We start from the raw sequence: 20,517 nt of genomic DNA on the forward strand, positions 1-20,517 counted from the left end.
GAACACCAGAAGTCAAGGCCAGCTTTATTAAGTTATCATATTGTTATACCACTCTCTGTGAATAGAAACCTTCCCTCATTCAAAAGTACCTTGCTCTAACCATGCATCAGAGTGATATCAGTCCCTAATATCTCTGCTGGGTTTTAGGCCTGGCACTCACTGCCACAAGTGCTAAACCCAGCAGGCAGCATCAAAAATCAAGGTGGCAATGGGAATTGACGCTGATCATGGCAGTTCAATTTATTAATAATAATTACTTAATTATTACAATACCTTATCACACCATCCAAGTGGATCACACAGTGAATTACTTTTGGGATGATTACTCCATCAGCTCCAAACTGGAGTTAAATGGGAAGATTTCCCTCTGGAGTAATGCTGGTGGGGTGGCAAAATTCTGTCAGCTCATTGTGGACTGCCACCATTTCTGGGAAGTTCTGCCAAAAGTGACTACAGGTCACATCCACCCAAATATAGATGGGCATATTCAAACCATGCATTAATGGTGTGGAAACATCACATGACATAGTTCCCATCATTAATGCCAAAGCTCGGAATGCTGGACTGGAATGCCAGCACATTCCTGGAGTCCAGCGTTGCTATGGCGGGTGGAGGGGGATTCAAATATTAAATCCGCCCAAGGGAATGTAATTGATTGCAGGGCGATTGATTGTACTCCTTCTACGCAGGATTTTTAAATTTATAAAACAGTAAATGTTTTCTTCAGCTGGCCAGAGGCAGCTGGCCACACTTCACTGTTGCTGACGCTTGAAGCCCGAGGCCTGCAGCAGTGATTTCCCCAGATCCCCTGAGGCAGGCTCTTTGGTGCAGGTGGGCTCCCACCAAAATTCTTTAAATAAGGCTGACTCCACATGCATAATCATATAGGTGGGCAGAATTCCCACCCACCGAAGTTGCAGTGATATTGTGGTTGTGGAGGAAAATCCCACCCAGAATCTTTTGTAGGATTTTTTGTTGGCCAATTTCAAGCTTGTTAAGGCCAATTAAAGATTGTTTGTTGCATCACTGATTTTACTGGCACCGTCCTCCACGGATTTCTACTTAAATACTGCAATCATTGTTTGCTCTTACTTTGAACTGGAGTCCTAATAATAACTAAAGTGCAACAAGTAATGCATTGTTTACACAATGGGCTGCCAGTGTTTGCATCTTGCGCATCAGTACAGAAAGTAATGGCTGAAAGGGAGCACAGACAGCATAGAAAGCTTGCAGCTTTTGGCATCAGACACTCGTGGCAAAGCATCTACCACCTCAGCAACATATGGATGTGACTGTCATGCAGTGCCTGTTGTTAACCAGGAAGCTCATTGCTGAATTATACCATCTTGTGAAAAAGCCAGCTGCTGGGCAGTCCACCTTAACCTGAGCTCTACATGTGGTTCCTAAAGTGAATTTTTTTATGCTTCAGATCTTTTCAATCTATCAGGGGGGATTTGACAGGACTGAGTCATTCCTAATTGCACTTATCCATCCAAAATATCACCAGGACACTTTGTGCATTCAGGTTTCAAGCCACGGCAGCAGTCTATCCACATGTCAACATTTGGGGACTTGGTTGTGAATCAGCATTGGCCCAAAGAGGGAGTGGGCCATATGATATGACCTGAATTTGATTCTATTCTACTATTTCTTTTTTGGGGAGTTGCGGGGGTGGGGGGAGTGAGGCAGTCACTATTCACCGAAGGCTGAGCAGATGACTGCTACAAAACCCACTTCAGATATAAACAGTTCACCTGTGCTACAACTAACAGGATGAATGGAGAGGTGTGTGGGGGGGCGGGGTATTTCGGAAATGAGCACACTCCCAACCCCATGATTTTCTGTCCATTAAGGATAGAAAATCATGGGGTGAGGGGTGTAATATCCCCATCCACATTCCCGCAATGTGCCAGGAGCAGTGAAGCAGAAAATCATCCCCTAAACTTTTCTCTTTCTATCCGCTGCAATGGTCCTAAATGAAATGGTTTCAAACAGTCTCAACTGATTTTCTCGTGGCCTTGTGCAATTCCTATGTTATATTAGGAACGTAGGAATATAGGAACAAGTGTAGGCCATTCAGCCCATCGAGCCTGTTCCGCCATTCAATCAGATCACAGCTAATCTATACCTCAACTCCATTTACCCACGATTGATCCATATCCCTTGATGCTCTTATCAAACAATAATCTATTGATCTCAGTCTTGAAAGTTTCAATTGATTCACAGCCTTTTGGGGGAGGGAGTACCAGATTCCTATGACCATTTGTGTGAAAATCTGCTTCCTGATTTCACTCCTGAATGGCCTAGCTCTAATTTTAAGATTCCCCCGCCAGAGGAAATAGTTTCTCTTTATCTGGCCTGTCGAATCCTTTTTATCAATTTATACACTTTAGTTAGATCATCCCTCGGGAGAAGCAGCTGAGAGGAGCATATAGAAGTGACTGAGAGGAGCACATTAAATACGGGAGAAGCAGTTGACAGAAACACAAAAAGTGCAGGAGAAGTGATTGAGAGGAGCACATAAAACGCAGGAGGAGCAGCTGAGAGAAGCATAAAAAGCACGGGAGAAGTGACTGAGAGGAGAACCGACAGAAATGCTATAAGGTGTGGGAGAAGTGACTGAGAGGAGTGCTATAAGGTGCGGGAGAAGTGACTGAGAGGAGCACTATAAGGTGCGGGAGAAGTGACTGAGGGGAGAGCTATAAGGTGTGGGAGAAGTGACTGAGGGGAGCTCTATAAGGTGTGGGAGAAGTGACTGAGGGGAGCACATAAAACACGGGAGGAGCAGCTAAGAGAAGCATACAAAGTACGGGAGAAGTGACTGAGAGGAGAACTGAGAGAAATGCTATAAGGTGTGGGAGAAGTGACTGAGGGGAGCACTATAAGGTGTGGGAGAAGTGACTGAGGGGAGCACTATAAGGTGTGGGAGAAGTGACTGAGGGGAGCACATAAAACACGGGAGGAGCAGCTAAGAGAAGCATACAAAGTACGGGAGAAGTGACTGAGAGGAGAACTGAGAGAAATGCTATAAGGTGTGGGAGAAGTGACTGAGGGGAGCACTATAAGGTGTGGGAGAAGTGACTGAGGGGAGCACTATAAGGTGTGGGAGAAGTGACTGAGGGGAGCACTATAAGGTGTGGGAGAAGTGACTGAGAGGAGCTCTATAAGGTGCGGGAGAAGTGACTGAGGGGAGAGCTATAAGCTGTGGGAGAAGTGACTGAGGGGAGCTCTATAAGGTGCGGGAGAAGTGACTGAGAGGAGCACTATAAGGTGTGGGAGAAGTGACTGAGAGTAGCTCTATAAGGTGTGGGAGAAGTGACTGAGGGGAGCTCTATAAGGTGTGGGAGAAGTGACTGAGAGGAGCACTATAAGGTGTGGGAGAAGTGACTGAGAGGAGCACTATAAGGTGCGGGAGAAGTGACTGAGAGGAGCACTATAAGGTGTGGGAGAAGTGACTGAGAGGAGCACTATAAGGTGTGGGAGAAGTGACTGAGAGGAGCACTATAAGGTGTGGGAGAAGTGACTGAGAGGAGCACTATAAGGTGTGGGAGAAGTGACTGAGAGGAGCTCTATAAGGTGTGGGAGAAGTGACTGAGAGGAGCTCTATAAGGTGTGGGAGAAGTGACTGAGAGGAGCACTATAAGGTGTGGGAGAAGTGACTGAGGGGAGCTCTATAAGGTGTGGGAGAAGTGACTGAGAGGAGCTCTATAAGGTGTGGGAGAAGTGACTGAGAGGAGCTCTATAAGGTGTGGGAGAAGTGACTGAGAGGAGCTCTATAAGGTGTGGGAGAAGTGACTGAGAGGAGCTCTATAAGGTGTGGGAGAAGTGACTGAGAGGAGCTCTATAAGGTGTGGGAGAAGTGACTGAGAGGAGCTCTATATGGTGTGGGAGAAGTGACTGAGAGGAGCTCTATAAGGTGTGGGAGAAGTGACTGAGAGGAGCACTATAAGGTGTGGGAGAAGTGACTGAGAGGAGCTCTATAAGGTGTGGGAGAAGTGACTGAGAGGAGCTCTATAAGGTGTGGGAGAAGTGACTGAGAGGAGCTCTATAAGGTGTGGGAGAAGTGACTGAGAGGAGCACTATAAGGTGTGGGAGAAGTGACTGAGGGGAGCTCTATAAGGTACGGGAGAAGTGACTGAGAGGAGCTCTATAAGGTGTGGGAGAAGTGACTGAGGGGAGCGCTCTAAGGTGTGGGAGAAGTGACTGAGAGGAGCTCTATAAGGTGTGGGAGAAGTGACTGAGGGGAGCACTATAAGGTGTGGGAGAAGTGACTGAGAGGAGCACTATAAGGTGTGGGAGAAGTGACTGAGGGGAGCTCTATAAGGTGCGGGAGAAGTGACTGAGAGGAGCTCTATAAGGTGTGGGAGAAGTGACTGAGGGGAGCGCTATAAGGTGTGGGAGAAGTGACTGAGAGGAGCTCTATAAGGTGTGGGAGAAGTGACTGAGGGGAGCACTATAAGGTGTGGGAGAAGTGACTGAGAGGAGCTCTATAAGGTGTGGGAGAAGTGACTGAGGGGAGCTCTATAAGGTGCGGGAGAAGTGACTGAGAGGAGCTCTATAAGGTGCGGGAGAAGTGACTGAGAGGAGCTCTATAAGGTGTGGGAGAAGTGACTGAGGGGAGCGCTATAAGGTGTGGGAGAAGTGACTGAGAGGAGCTCTATAAGGTGTGGGAGAAGTGACTGAGGGGAGCACTATAAGGTGTGGGAGAAGTGACTGAGAGGAGCTCTATAAGGTGTGGGAGAAGTGACTGAGGGGAGCTCTATAAGGTGCGGGAGAAGTGACTGAGAGGAGCTCTATAAGGTGTGGGAGAAGTGACTGAGAGGAGCACTATAAGGTGTGGGAGAAGTGACTGAGAGGAGCACTATAAGGTGTGGGAGAAGTGACTGAGGGGAGCACTATAAGGTGTGGGAGAAGTGACTGAGAGGAGCTCTATAAGGTGTGGGAGAAGTGACTGAGGGGAGCTCTATAAGGTGTGGGAGAAGTGACTGAGAGGAGCACTATAAGGTGTGGGAGAAGTGACTGAGGGGAGCACTATAAGGTGTGGGAGAAGTGACTGAGAGGAGCTCTATAAGGTGTGGGAGAAGTGACTGAGAGGAGCACTATAAGGTGTGGGAGAAGTGACTGAGAGGAGCTCTATAAGGTGTGGGAGAAGTGACTGAGAGGAGCTCTATAAGGTGTGGGAGAAGTGACTGAGAGGAGCACTATAAGGTGTGGGAGAAGTGACTGAGGGGAGCACTATAAGGTGTGGGAGAAGTGACTGAGAGGAGCTCTATAAGGTGTGGGAGAAGTGACTGAGGGGAGCTCTATAAGGTGTGGGAGAAGTGACTGAGAGGAGCACTATAAGGTACGGGAGAAGTGACTGAGAGGAGCTCTATAAGGTGCGGGAGAAGTGACTGAGAGGAGCTCTATAAGGTGCGGGAGAAGTGACTGAGAGGAGCTCTATAAGGTGTGGGAGAAGTGACTGAGAGGAGCACTATAAGGTACGGGAGAAGTGACTGAGAGGAGCTCTATAAGGTGCGGGAGAAGTGACTGAGAGGAGCTCTATAAGGTGTGGGAGAAGTGACTGAGAGGAGCTCTATAAGGTGTGGGAGAAGTGACTGAGAGGAGCTCTATAAGGTGTGGGAGAAGTGACTGAGAGGAGCGCTATAAGGTGTGGGAGAAGTGACTGAGAGGAGCACTATAGGGTGTGGGAGAAGTGACTGAGAGGAGCGCTATAAGGTGTGGGAGAAGTGACTGAGAGGAGCACTATAAGGTGTGGGAGAAGTGACTGAGAGGAGCTCTATAAGGTGTGGGAGAAGTGACTGAGGGGAGCTCTATAAGGTGTGGGAGAAGTGACTGAGAGGAGCACTATAAGGTGTGGGAGAAGTGACTGAGAGGAGCGCTATAAGGTGTGGGAGAAGTGACTGAGAGGAGCTCTATAAGGTGTGGGAGAAGTGACTGAGAGGAGCTCCATATGGTGTGGGAGAAGTGACTGAGATGAGCTCTATAAGGTGTGGGAGAAGTGACTGAGAGGAGCACTATAAGGTGTGGGAGAAGTGACTGAGAGGAGCTCCATATGGTGTGGGAGAAGTGACTGAGATGAGCTCTATAAGGTGTGGGAGAAGTGACTGAGAGGAGCACTATAAGGTGTGGGAGAAGTGACTGAGGGGAGCTCTATAAGGTGCGGGAGAAGTGACTGAGAGGAGCACTATAAGGTGTGGGAGAAGTGACTGAGAGGAGCTCTATAAGGTGTGGGAGAAGTGACTGAGAGGAGCTCTATAAGGTGTGGGAGAAGTGACTGAGAGGAGCTCTATAAGGTGTGGGAGAAGTGACTGAGAGGAGCTCTATAAGGTGTGGGAGAAGTGACTGAGGGGAGCTCTATAAGGTGTGGGAGAAGTGACTGAGAGGAGCTCTATAAGGTGTGGGAGAAGTGACTGAGAGGAGCTCTATAAGGTGTGGGAGAAGTGACTGAGAGGAGCTCTATAAGGTGTGGGAGAAGTGACTGAGAGGAGCTCTATAAGGTGTGGGAGAAGTGACTGAGGGGAGCTCTATAAGGTGTGGGAGAAGTGACTGAGGGGAGCACTATAAGGTGTGGGAGAAGTGACTGAGAGGAGCTCTATAAGGTGTGGGAGAAGTGACTGAGAGGAGCTCTATAAGGTGTGGGAGAAGTGACAGAGAGGAGCACTATAAGGTGCGGGAGAAGTGACTGAGGGGAGCACTATAAGATGTGGGAGAAGTGACTGAGAGGAGCTCTATAAGGTGCGGGAGAAGTGACTGAGGGGAGCACTATAAGGTGTGGGAGAAGTGACTAAGAGGAGCTCTATAAGGTGCGGGAGAAGTGACTGAGAGGAGCTCTATAAGGTGTGGGAGAAGTGACTGAGGGGAGCACTATAAGGTGCGGGAGAAGTGACTGAGAGGAGCACTATAAGGTGTGGGAGAAGTGACTGAGAGGAGCGCTATAAGGTGTGGGAGAAGTGACTGAGAGGAGCACTATAAGGTGTGGGAGAAGTGACTGAGAGGAGCACTATAAGGTGTGGGAGAAGTGACTGAGAGGAGCGCTATAAGGTGTGGGAGAAGTGACTGAGAGGAGCTCTATAAGGTGTGGGAGAAGTGACTGAGAGGAGCTCTCTAAGGTGTGGGAGAAGTGACAGAGAGGAGCACTATAAGGTGTGGGAGAAGTGACTGAGAGGAGCGCTATAAGGTGTGGGAGAAGTGACTGAGGGGAGCACATAAAACACGGGAGGAGCAGCTAAGAGAAGCATACAAAGTACGGGAGAAGTGACTGAGAGGAGAACTGAGAGAAATGCTATAAGGTGTGGGAGAAGTGACTGAGGGGAGCACTATAAGGTGTGGGAGAAGTGACTGAGGGGAGCACTATAAGGTGTGGGAGAAGTGACTGAGGGGAGCACTATAAGGTGTGGGAGAAGTGACTGAGGGGAGCACTATAATGTGTGGGAGAAGTGACTGAGGGGAGCACATAAAACACGGGAGGAGCAGCTAAGAGAAGCATACAAAGTACGGGAGAAGTGACTGAGAGGAGAACTGAGAGAAATGCTATAAGGTGTGGGAGAAGTGACTGAGGGGAGCACTATAAGGTGTGGGAGAAGTGACTGAGGGGAGCACTATAAGGTGTGGGAGAAGTGACTGAGGGGAGCACTATAAGGTGTGGGAGAAGTGACTGAGAGGAGCTCTATAAGGTGTGGGAGAAGTGACTGAGGGGAGCGCTCTAAGGTGTGGGAGAAGTGACTGAGAGGAGCTCTATAAGGTGCGGGAGAAGTGACTGAGAGGAGCTCTATAAGGTGTGGGAGAAGTGACTGAGAGGAGCACTATAAGGTGTGGGAGAAGTGACTGAGGGGAGCACTATAAGGTGTGGGAGAAGTGACTGAGAGGAGCTCTATAAGGTGTGGGAGAAGTGACTGAGAGGAGCACTATAAGGTGTGGGAGAAGTGACTGAGAGGAGCTCTATAAGGTGTGGGAGAAGTGACTGAGAGGAGCTCTATAAGGTGTGGGAGAAGTGACTGAGAGGAGCACTATAAGGTGTGGGAGAAGTGACTGAGGGGAGCACTATTAGGTGTGGGAGAAGTGACTGAGAGGAGCTCTATAAGGTGTGGGAGAAGTGACTGAGAGGAGCACTATAAGGTACGGGAGAAGTGACTGAGAGGAGCTCTATAAGGTGCGGGAGAAGTGACTGAGAGGAGCTCTATAAGGTGTGGGAGAAGTGACTGAGGGGAGCTCTATAAGGTGTGGGAGAAGTGACTGAGGTGAGCACTATAAGGTGTGGGAGAAGTGACTGAGAGGAGCTCTATAAGGTGTGGGAGAAGTGACTGAGAGGAGCTCTATAAGGTGTGGGAGAAGTGACAGAGAGGAGCACTATAAGGTGCGGGAGAAGTGACTGAGGGGAGCACTATAAGGTGTGGGAGAAGTGACTGAGAGGAGCTCTATAAGGTGCGGGAGAAGTGACTGAGGGGAGCACTATAAGGTGTGGGAGAAGTGACTGAGAGGAGCTCTATAAGGTGCGGGAGAAGTGACTGAGAGGAGCTCTATAAGGTGTGGGAGAAGTGACTGAGGGGAGCACTATAAGGTGCGGGAGAAGTGACTGAGAGGAGCACTATAAGGTGTGGGAGAAGTGACTGAGAGGAGCTCTATAAGGTGCGGGAGAAGTGACTGAGAGGAGCTCTATAAGGTGTGGGAGAAGTGACTGAGAGGAGCACTATAAGGTGTGGGAGAAGTGACTGAGAGGAGCACTATAAGGTGTGGGAGAAGTGATTGAGAGGAGCGCTATAAGGTGTGGGAGAAGTGACTGAGAGGAGCTCAATAAGGTGTGGGAGAAGTGACTGAGAGGAGCTCTCTAAGGTGTGGGAGAAGTGACAGAGAGGAGCACTATAAGGTGTGGGAGAAGTGACTGAGAGGAGCGCTATAAGGTGTGGGAGAAGTGACTGAGAGGAGCACTATAAGGTGTGGGAGAAGTGACTGAGAGGAGCACTATAAGGTGTGGGAGAAGTGACTGAGAGGAGCGCTATAAGGTGTGGGAGAAGTGACTGAGAGGAGCACTATAAGGTGTGGGAGAAGTGACTGAGAGGAGCACTATAAGGTGCGGGAGAAGTGACTGAGGGGAGCTCTATAAGGTGTGGGAGAAGTGACTGAGAGGAGCACTATAAGGTGTGGGAGAAGTGACTGAGAGGAGCTCTATAAGGTGTGGGAGAAGTGACTGAGGGGAGCTCTATAAGGTGTGGGAGAAGTGACTGAGAGGAGCACTATAAGGTGCGGGAGAAGTGACTGAGGGGAGCGCTATAAGGTGTGGGAGAAGTGACTGAGGGGAGCACTATAAGGTGTGGGAGAAGTGACTGAGGGGAGCTCTATAAGGTGTGGGAGAAGTGACTGAGAGGAGCACTATAAGGTGTGGGAGAAGTGACTGAGAGGAGCTCTATAAGGTGTGGGAGAAGTGACTGAGAGGAGCACTATAAGGTGTGGGAGAAGTGACTGAGGGGAGCTCTATAAGGTGTGGGATTAGTGACTGAGAGGAGCTCTATAAGGTGTGGGAGAAGTGACTGAGGGGAGCTCTATAAGGTGTGGGAGAAGTGACTGAGGGGAGCTCTATAAGGTGTGGGAGAAGTGACTGAGAGGAGCACTATAAGGTGTGGGAGAAGTGACTGAGAGGAGCACTATAAGGTGTGGGAGAAGTGACTGAGGGGAGTGCTATAAGGTGTGGGAGAAGTGACTGAGAGGAGCACTATAAGGTGTGGGAGAAGTGACTGGGGGGAGCACTATAAGGTGTGGGAGAAGTGACTGAGAGGAGCACTATAAGGTGTGGGAGAAGTGACTGGGGGGAGCACTATAAGGTGTGGGAGAAGTGACTGAGAGGAGCTCTATAAGGTGTGGGAGAAGTGACTGAGAGGTGCACTATAAGGTGTGGGAGAAGTGACTGAGAGGAGCTCTATAAGGTGTGGGAGAAGTGACTGAGAGGAGCACTATAAGGTGTGGAAGAAGTGACTGGGGGGAGCACTATAAGGTGTGGGAGAAGTGACTGAGAGGTGCACTATAAGGTGTGGGAGAAGTGACTGAGAGGTGCACTATAAGGTGTGGGAGAAGTGACTGAGAGGAGCTCTATAAGGTGTGGGAGAAGTGACTGAGAGGAGCTCTATAAGGTGTGGGAGAAGTGACTGAGAGGAGCTCTATAAGGTGTGGGAGAAGTGACTGAGGGGAGCGCTATAAGGTGTGGGAGAAGTGACTGAGAGGTGCACTATAAGGTGTGGGAGAAGTGACTGAGAGGAGCTCTATAAGGTGTGGGAGAAGTGACTGAGAGGAGCTCTATAAGGTGTGGGAGAAGTGACTGAGAGGTGCACTATAAGGTGTGGGAGAAGTGACTGAGAGGAGCTCTATAAGGTGTGGGAGAAGTGACTGAGAGGAGCTCTATAAGGTGTGGGAGAAGTGACTGGGGGGAGCACTATAAGGTGTGGGAGAAGTGACTGAGAGGAGCTCTATAAGGTGTGGGAGAAGTGACTGAGAGGAGCTCTATAAGGTGTGGGAGAAGTGACTGAGGGGAGCACTATAAGGTGTGGGAGAAGTGACTGAGAGGAGCTCTATAAGGTGTGGGAGAAGTGACTGAGAGGAGCTCTATAAGGTGTGGGAGAAGTGACTGAGAGGAGCACTATAAGGTGCGGGAGAAGTGACTGAGAGGAGCTCTATAAGGTGTGGGAGAAGTGACTGAGGGGAGCACTATAAGGTGTGGGTGAAGTGACTGAGAGGAGCTCTATAAGGTGTGGGAGAAGTGACTGAGAGGAGCTCTATAAGGTGTGGGAGAAGTGACTGAGAGGAGCGCTATAAGGTGTGGGAGAAGTGACTGAGGGGAGCACTATTAGGTGTGGGAGAAGTGACTGAGAGGAGCTCTATAAGGTGTGGGAGAAGTGACTGAGAGGAGCACTATAAGGTACGGGAGAAGTGACTGAGAGGAGCTCTATAAGGTGCGGGAGAAGTGACTGAGAGGAGCTCTATAAGGTGTGGGAGAAGTGACTGAGGGGAGCTCTATAAGGTGTGGGAGAAGTGACTGAGGTGAGCACTATAAGGTGTGGGAGAAGTGACTGAGAGGAGCTCTATAAGGTGTGGGAGAAGTGACTGAGAGGAGCTCTATAAGGTGTGGGAGAAGTGACAGAGAGGAGCACTATAAGGTGCGGGAGAAGTGACTGAGGGGAGCACTATAAGGTGTGGGAGAAGTGACTGAGAGGAGCTCTATAAGGTGCGGGAGAAGTGACTGAGGGGAGCACTATAAGGTGTGGGAGAAGTGACTGAGAGGAGCTCTATAAGGTGCGGGAGAAGTGACTGAGAGGAGCTCTATAAGGTGTGGGAGAAGTGACTGAGGGGAGCACTATAAGGTGCGGGAGAAGTGACTGAGAGGAGCACTATAAGGTGTGGGAGAAGTGACTGAGAGGAGCTCTATAAGGTGCGGGAGAAGTGACTGAGAGGAGCTCTATAAGGTGTGGGAGAAGTGACTGAGAGGAGCACTATAAGGTGTGGGAGAAGTGACTGAGAGGAGCACTATAAGGTGTGGGAGAAGTGACTGAGAGGAGCGCTATAAGGTGTGGGAGAAGTGACTGAGAGGAGCTCTATAAGGTGTGGGAGAAGTGACTGAGAGGAGCTCTCTAAGGTGTGGGAGAAGTGACAGAGAGGAGCACTATAAGGTGTGGGAGAAGTGACTGAGAGGAGCGCTATAAGGTGTGGGAGAAGTGACTGAGAGGAGCACTATAAGGTGTGGGAGAAGTGACTGAGAGGAGCACTATAAGGTGTGGGAGAAGTGACTGAGAGGAGCGCTATAAGGTGTGGGAGAAGTGACTGAGAGGAGCTCTATAAGGTGTGGGAGAAGTGACTGAGAGGAGCTCTATAAGGTGTGGGAGAAGTGACAGAGAGGAGCACTATAAGGTGTGGGAGAAGTGACTGAGAGGAGCACTATAAGGTGCGGGAGAAGTGACTGAGGGGAGCTCTATAAGGTGTGGGAGAAGTGACTGAGAGGAGCTCTATAAGGTGTGGGAGAAGTGACTGAGGGGAGCTCTATAAGGTGTGGGAGAAGTGACTGAGAGGAGCACTATAAGGTGCGGGAGAAGTGACTGAGGGGAGCGCTATAAGGTGTGGGAGAAGTGACTGAGGGGAGCACTATAAGGTGTGGGAGAAGTGACTGAGGGGAGCTCTATAAGGTGTGGGAGAAGTGACTGAGAGGAGCACTATAAGGTGTGGGAGAAGTGACTGAGAGGAGCTCTATAAGGTGTGGGAGAAGTGACTGAGAGGAGCACTATAAGGTGTGGGAGAAGTGACTGAGAGGAGCTCTATAAGGTGTGGGAGAAGTGACTGAGAGGAGCTCTATAAGGTGTGGGAGAAGTGACTGAGAGGTGCACTATAAGGTGTGGGAGAAGTGACTGAGAGGAGCTCTATAAGGTGTGGGAGAAGTGACTGAGAGGAGCTCTATAAGGTGTGGGAGAAGTGACTGGGGGGAGCACTATAAGGTGTGGGAGAAGTGACTGAGAGGAGCTCTATAAGGTGTGGGAGAAGTGACTGAGAGGAGCTCTATAAGGTGTGGGAGAAGTGACTGAGGGGAGCACTATAAGGTGTGGGAGAAGTGACTGAGAGGAGCTCTATAAGGTGTGGGAGAAGTGACTGAGAGGAGCTCTATAAGGTGTGGGAGAAGTGACTGAGAGGAGCACTATAAGGTGCGGGAGAAGTGACTGAGAGGAGCTCTATAAGGTGTGGGAGAAGTGACTGAGGGGAGCACTATAAGGTGTGGGTGAAGTGACTGAGAGGAGCTCTATAAGGTGTGGCAGAAGTGACTGAGAGGAGCTCTATAAGGTGTGGGAGAAGTGACTGAGAGGAGCGCTATAAGGTGTGGGAGAAGTGACTGAGGGGAGCACTATTAGGTGTGGGAGAAGTGACTGAGAGGAGCTCTATAAGGTGTGGGAGAAGTGACTGAGAGGAGCACTATAAGGTACGGGAGAAGTGACTGAGAGGAGCTCTATAAGGTGCGGGAGAAGTGACTGAGAGGAGCTCTATAAGGTGTGGGAGAAGTGACTGAGGGGAGCTCTATAAGGTGTGGGAGAAGTGACTGAGGTGAGCACTATAAGGTGTGGGAGAAGTGACTGAGAGGAGCTCTATAAGGTGTGGGAGAAGTGACTGAGAGGAGCTCTATAAGGTGTGGGAGAAGTGACAGAGAGGAGCACTATAAGGTGCGGGAGAAGTGACTGAGGGGAGCACTATAAGGTGTGGGAGAAGTGACTGAGAGGAGCTCTATAAGGTGCGGGAGAAGTGACTGAGGGGAGCACTATAAGGTGTGGGAGAAGTGACTGAGAGGAGCTCTATAAGGTGCGGGAGAAGTGACTGAGAGGAGCTCTATAAGGTGTGGGAGAAGTGACTGAGGGGAGCACTATAAGGTGCGGGAGAAGTGACTGAGAGGAGCACTATAAGGTGTGGGAGAAGTGACTGAGAGGAGCTCTATAAGGTGCGGGAGAAGTGACTGAGAGGAGCTCTATAAGGTGTGGGAGAAGTGACTGAGAGGAGCACTATAAGGTGTGGGAGAAGTGACTGAGAGGAGCACTATAAGGTGTGGGAGAAGTGACTGAGAGGAGCGCTATAAGGTGTGGGAGAAGTGACTGAGAGGAGCTCTATAAGGTGTGGGAGAAGTGACTGAGAGGAGCTCTCTAAGGTGTGGGAGAAGTGACAGAGAGGAGCACTATAAGGTGTGGGAGAAGTGACTGAGAGGAGCGCTATAAGGTGTGGGAGAAGTGACTGAGAGGAGCACTATAAGGTGTGGGAGAAGTGACTGAGAGGAGCACTATAAGGTGTGGGAGAAGTGACTGAGAGGAGCGCTATAAGGTGTGGGAGAAGTGACTGAGAGGAGCTCTATAAGGTGTGGGAGAAGTGACTGAGAGGAGCTCTATAAGGTGTGGGAGAAGTGACAGAGAGGAGCACTATAAGGTGTGGGAGAAGTGACTGAGAGGAGCACTATAAGGTGCGGGAGAAGTGACTGAGGGGAGCTCTATAAGGTGTGGGAGAAGTGACTGAGAGGAGCACTATAAGGTGTGGGAGAAGTGACTGAGAGGAGCTCTATAAGGTGTGGGAGAAGTGACTGAGGGGAGCTCTATAAGGTGTGGGAGAAGTGACTGAGAGGAGCACTATAAGGTGCGGGAGAAGTGACTGAGGGGAGCGCTATAAGGTGTGGGAGAAGTGACTGAGGGGAGCACTATAAGGTGTGGGAGAAGTGACTGAGGGGAGCTCTATAAGGTGTGGGAGAAGTGACTGAGAGGAGCACTATAAGGTGTGGGAGAAGTGACTGAGAGGAGCTCTATAAGGTGTGGGAGAAGTGACTGAGAGGAGCACTATAAGGTGTGGGAGAAGTGACTGAGGGGAGCTCTATAAGGTGTGGGATTAGTGACTGAGAGGAGCTCTATAAGGTGTGGGAGAAGTGACTGAGGGGAGCTCTATTAGGTGTGGGAGAAGTGACTGAGGGGAGCTCTATAAGGTGCGGGAGAAGTGACTGAGAGGAGCACTATAAGGTGTGGGAGAAGTGACTGAGAGGAGCACTATAAGGTGTGGGAGAAGTGACTGAGGGGAGTGCTATAAGGTGTGGGAGAAGTGACTGAGAGGAGCACTATAAGGTGTGGGAGAAGTGACTGGGGGGAGCACTATAAGGTGTGGGAGAAGTGACTGAGAGGAGCACTATAAGGTGTGGGAGAAGTGACTGGGGGGAGCACTATAAGGTGTGGGAGAAGTGACTGAGAGGAGCTCTATAAGGTGTGGGAGAAGTGACTGAGAGGTGCACTATAAGGTGTGGGAGAAGTGACTGAGAGGAGCTCTATAAGGTGTGGGAGAAGTGACTGAGAGGAGCACTATAAGGTGTGGAAGAAGTGACTGGGGGGAGCACTATAAGGTGTGGGAGAAGTGACTGAGAGGTGCACTATAAGGTGTGGGAGAAGTGACTGAGAGGTGCACTATAAGGTGTGGGAGAAGTGACTGAGAGGAGCTCTATAAGGTGTGGGAGAAGTGACTGAGAGGAGCTCTATAAGGTGTGGGAGAAGTGACTGAGAGGAGCTCTATAAGGTGTGGGAGAAGTGACTGAGGGGAGCGCTATAAGGTGTGGGAGAAGTGACTGAGAGGTGCACTATAAGGTGTGGGAGAAGTGACTGAGAGGAGCTCTATAAGGTGTGGGAGAAGTGACTGAGAGGAGCTCTATAAGGTGTGGGAGAAGTGACTGAGAGGTGCACTATAAGGTGTGGGAGAAGTGACTGAGAGGAGCTCTATAAGGTGTGGGAGAAGTGACTGAGAGGAGCTCTATAAGGTGTGGGAGAAGTGACTGGGGGGAGCACTATAAGGTGTGGGAGAAGTGACTGAGAGGAGCTCTATAAGGTGTGGGAGAAGTGACTGAGAGGAGCTCTATAAGGTGTGGGAGAAGTGACTGAGGGGAGCACTATAAGGTGTGGGAGAAGTGACTGAGAGGAGCTCTATAAGGTGTGGGAGAAGTGACTGAGAGGAGCTCTATAAGGTGTGGGAGAAGTGACTGAGGGGAGCACTATAAGGTGTGGGAGAAGTGACTGAGAGGAGCACTATAAGGTGTGGGAGAAGTGACTGAGAGGAGCACTATAAGGTGCGGGAGAAGTGACTGAGAGGAGCTCTATAAGGTGTGGGAGAAGTGACTGAGGGGAGCACTATAAGGTGTGGGTGAAGTGACTGAGAGGAGCTCTATAAGGTGTGGGAGAAGTGACTGAGAGGAGCTCTATAAGGTGTGGGAGAAGTGACTGAGAGGAGCGCTATAAGGTGTGGGAGAAGTGACTGAGAGGAGCACTATAAGATGTGGGAGAAGTGACTGAGAGGAGCTCTATAAGGTGTGGGAGAAGTGACTGAGAGGAGCTCTATAAGGTGTGGGAGAAGTGACTGAGAGGAGCTCTATAAGGTGTGGGAGAAGTGACCGAGAGGAGCTCTATAAGGTGTGGGAGAAGTGACTGAGAGGAGCTCTATAAGGTGTGGGAGAAGTGACAGAGAGGAGCACTATAAGGTGTGGGAGAAGTGACTGAGGGGAGCTCTATAAGGTGTGGGTGAAGTGACTTAGAGGAGCACTATAAGGTGTGGGAGAAGTGACTGAGAGGAGCTCTATAAGGTGTGGGAGAAGTGACTGAGAGGAGCTCTATAAGGTTTGGGAGAAGTGACAGCGAGGAGCTCTATAAGGTGCGGGAGAAGTGACTGAGGGGAGCTCTATAAGGTGTGGGTGAAGTGACTTAGAGGAGCACTATAAGGTGTGGGAGAAGTGACTGAGGGGAGCGCTATAAGGTGTGGGAGAAGTGACTGAGGGGAGCGCTATAAGGTGCGGGAGAAGTGACTGAGAGGAGCTCTATAAGGTGCGGGAGAAGTGACTGAGAGGAGCTCTATAAGGTGTGGGAGAAGTGACTGAGAGGAGCGCTATAAGGTGTGGGAGAAGTGACTGAGAGGAGCGCTATAAGGTGTGGGAGAAGTGACTGAGGGGAGCACTATAAGGTGTGGGAGAAGTGACTGAGAGGAGCTCTATAAGGTGTGGGAGAAGTGACTGAGAGGAGCTCTATAAGGTGTGGGAGAAGTGACTGAGAGGAACTCTATAAGGTGTGGGAGAAGTGACTGAGGGGAGCTCTATAAGGTGTGGGAGGAGTGACTGAGGGGAGCTCTATAAGGTGTGGGAGAAGTGACTGAGAGGAGCACTCTAAGGTACGGGAGAAGTGACTGAGAGGAGCTCTATAAGGTGTGGGAGAAGTGACTGAGAGGAGCACTATAAGGTACGGGAGAAGTGACTGAGAGGAGCACTCTAAGGTACGGGAGAAGTGACTGAGGGGAGCACTATAAGGTGTGGGAGAAGTGACTGAGAGGAGCTCTATAAGGTGTGGGAGAAGTGACTGAGAGGAGCACTCTAAGGTACGGGAGAAGTGACTGAGAGGAGCTCTTTCAGGTGTGGGAGAAGTGACTGAGAGGAGCACTCTAAGGTACGGGAGAAGTGACTGAGGGGAGCTCTATAAGGTACGGGAGAAGTGGAGCACTGTAAAACAAACGCAGGGAAAAATCTGGAAAAATAGTTCTGTATCTGAAAAAGTGACGTTGGAGCAAATACCGAGAAATTAATGCGAAGTATTTAATCTCTGATCACATCGAATTACATCTAAACTACAACACAGGAATGGGCCATTCAGACCAACTGGTCGTTTATGCTCCATACGAGCCTCCTCCCTCCCTACTTCATCTAACCTTATCAGGTTACCGTTCTATTCCTTTCTCCCCCATGTGCTTCTCTAGCTTCCCCTTAAATGGATCTTTGCTATTTGTTCAACTACTCCATGTGGTAGCGTGTTCCACATTCTTACCACTCTCTGGGTAAAGAAGTTTCTCCTGAGCTCCCTATTGGATTTATTAGCGATTATTTTAGAGTTATGACCTCTAGTTTTTGGACTCCCCCACAAGTGGAAACATTTTCTCTACGTCTACCCTATCAAACCCTTTCATAATCTTAAAGACCTCTATCAGGTCACCCCTCAGCCTTCTCTTCTCTCGAGACAAAAGCTTCTGCCCATTCAGCCTTTCCTGTTAAGTATATCCTCTCAGTTCTGCTATCATCCTTGTGCATCTTCTTTGCATCTTTTTGAATACCTCTATATCCTTTCTATAGTATGGAGACATAAGAAATAGGAGCAGGAGTAGGCCGTACGACCCCTCGAGCCTGCTCCACCATTCAATAAGATCATGGCTGATCTTTGACCTCAACTCCACTTTCCTGCCCTATCCCCATAACCCTTGATTCCCTTAGTGTCCAAAAATCTATCGATCTCAGTCTTGAATATATTCAATGACTGAGCATCCACAGCCCTCTGGGGTAGAGAATTCCAAAGATTCACAACTGTCTGAGTGAAGAAATTTTTCCTCATATCAGTCCTAAATGGCCGACCCTTTATCTTGAGACTATGACCCCTGGTTCTAGGCTCTCCAGCCAGGGGAAACAATCTCTCAGCATCTATCCTGTCAAGCCCTCTAAGAATTTTATACGTTTCAATGAGATCACCTCTCATTCTTCTAAACTCTGGAGAATAGAGGCCCATTTTACTTAATCTCTCCTCATAGGACAACCCTCTCATCCCAGGAATCAATCCAGTGAATCTTCATTTCACCCCCTGTAAGGCATAAACACCGGCATATACCAGTTGGGCCGAATGGCCTGTTCCTGTGCTGTAGACTCAATGTAATGTAACGCAATCTTCTGAACTCAAGGGAATACAAGCCAGGCTTCTGCAACCTGTCCTCATAACTTAACCCTTTAAGCCCCGGTACCATTCTGATGATTCTGCGCTGCACGCCCTCCAAGGCCAATATTCCATTAAAGTCAATGGGAAGGAAAGTCGGGCAAGATATATAAATGGCAACCAATCCGATATCACCGCTTTATACCCCCGTGAAGTTCAACGTCCTGGCAACTCAGTGTTGCAGGGTGATGAATAATGTGTTAAAAATTTAAATGGCCACAGCAGACAGTAAAATCGAGGTAGTGATGATTGACCAACACTTCCATGGTAGTAGATCCTGTATATTTATTGGAGACACCATCATATTTTAATTCTGTAAGGGTTTTTTGGCCCTTCTAACAGCCATTTCCTGCCCCCCCCTCCCTCCCCAACAACAGCTGAGCTGTGAAGCACAGGCAGCAGTTCCTCTGGGAGCCGACCAATAATATGGCAACGGACCCGACCTCAGAAATCTCACTAGGATCAGCACTGACTGACTAACGTGGGTGGGCGGAAGCCAATCTATCACAATTTCCCTAGGAATCGTGCCAGCAAGGAAAATCTGGCTAAAATATCCGCAGTGTGAAACACCCAATAAGAAGTGGCACTCAGCCGTGACCTTTAACACAGGAATTAATATTGTTCTTGAGTCACCAACCTTTTTTTTGAAGAACCAGTGAATAATCTTTAAATGCGCCAATTAAAACAGGAGATGGAGCCACAAGTAACATTTGGCAAATAAATGCTCTAGCAATTGCTGTTCTTATAAATCACTTTAATGAATAGATATTAACTTGGCAAATATGCTTCACCACATCCAAACTCAATGAAAGATTTTTTTCTAATTAATTTATATAGGATCTTACAAGCCCACGACTGTGATTCATCATACATTTCAAACATCTGTGCAAGATGTTACTTCTGAGCAAGTTTTAAAATAACCCACAGACCTGGGCATGCAAGATACTGTACTTTCGTTTGCAATCTGCAACCAATTTAATTGAACTGACACACAGTGCAGACTTTAACATTACTTCTTCCAGTGAAGCAAGGGATTGTTAGAGAGAAAAATGGAGGTTTATCACGACTTTCATAACAGCCACATTTGTGCCAATACGATATCACGAATATCTTGTGAATGCACACATCAAGCTGTTGCAAATTAAACAAATGTTATAATCTTTGTATAATTAAATATACATAAATGTATTACAGACAACTGGGAAAGTGAATGTTGAATACAATGTAGATAACAGGGAGTGGAATATAATATATATGTCAAAAAGGAAGATTGGATATAGAATATAATGTAGACAATAGGCAAACATAATGCAGTATATAAAATAGATAACAAGAGGAGTAGATATAATATGTATCATAGATAATTGGGGGAGTTAATACATTATAATATACAACAGCTTGAATAGAAATAGTATATAATGTACAATAGGAATGCAGTATAAAATACACAGCAGTGAGAGGCCCAGGCTTCCCTTCTCCCTTCGAATGGGGCACATCTTTAATGGAGTGGGACTAACTCGAGATGTTCCCTAACCCCAGCTATATTTCCAGTCCTGGGGTCACTTACATACAGGAGGCAGGCTCGCTAGCTCCTGCCAGAGTGTTGTGTCAATCTGGGGGCATGGGCTTACCATTAAGGGAGAAAGACAGTCAGCTTGCCTTTCTCTGTAGTTTAAGAATTTGTTTTGCTTAAAAATGTCTAAATTCATCAATGGGGCCAGTGCACGGCAGCGCATAAAATTTAAAAATTCACAACAAAATTATTAAATTTACTCCAACAGTTGCCTCCAATGTGGTGTAAATCCCTTCACAGTGTTATCCCCAAATCCCTGTGCCCCCCTCAGGGGCCTGGGACTGGAATTCTGCTCCATTCTTGGAACTTGTATTGGGCTTTTCCTGAATAAAAAGGCTCAACCAGGGATTAACTATAAGTTCCAGAATGCACTGGTGCCACTCTGTGCAAGCTCCCTGGTGGACTACGGGAATGCAGCTTTGGATTGCAAACTTAGGAAAATACTGCGCACACAGATATTCATGTCAGCCCAGTTTGGTGGTAATGGTTTGAACTTTACATTTGCTGAGCCCATCAGGTGGTCGAGTGCAAGGTGTCATTTACACTTCCTATTCAGCACTCATATCACAGCTCAGTGAAGAGGCAATAGAAATCTTTCCACAGTAAGTGCAGCAGAGACACCACTTTTTCCCCGATGGCTGTTGGATCAGCCAAAGGATGGGGCAGGGGACTGAGCAGGAG

The sequence above is a fragment of the Heptranchias perlo genome, chromosome 14 (assembly GCF_035084215.1).
Source record: "Heptranchias perlo isolate sHepPer1 chromosome 14, sHepPer1.hap1, whole genome shotgun sequence".
Lineage (NCBI taxonomy): Eukaryota > Metazoa > Chordata > Chondrichthyes > Hexanchiformes > Hexanchidae > Heptranchias > Heptranchias perlo.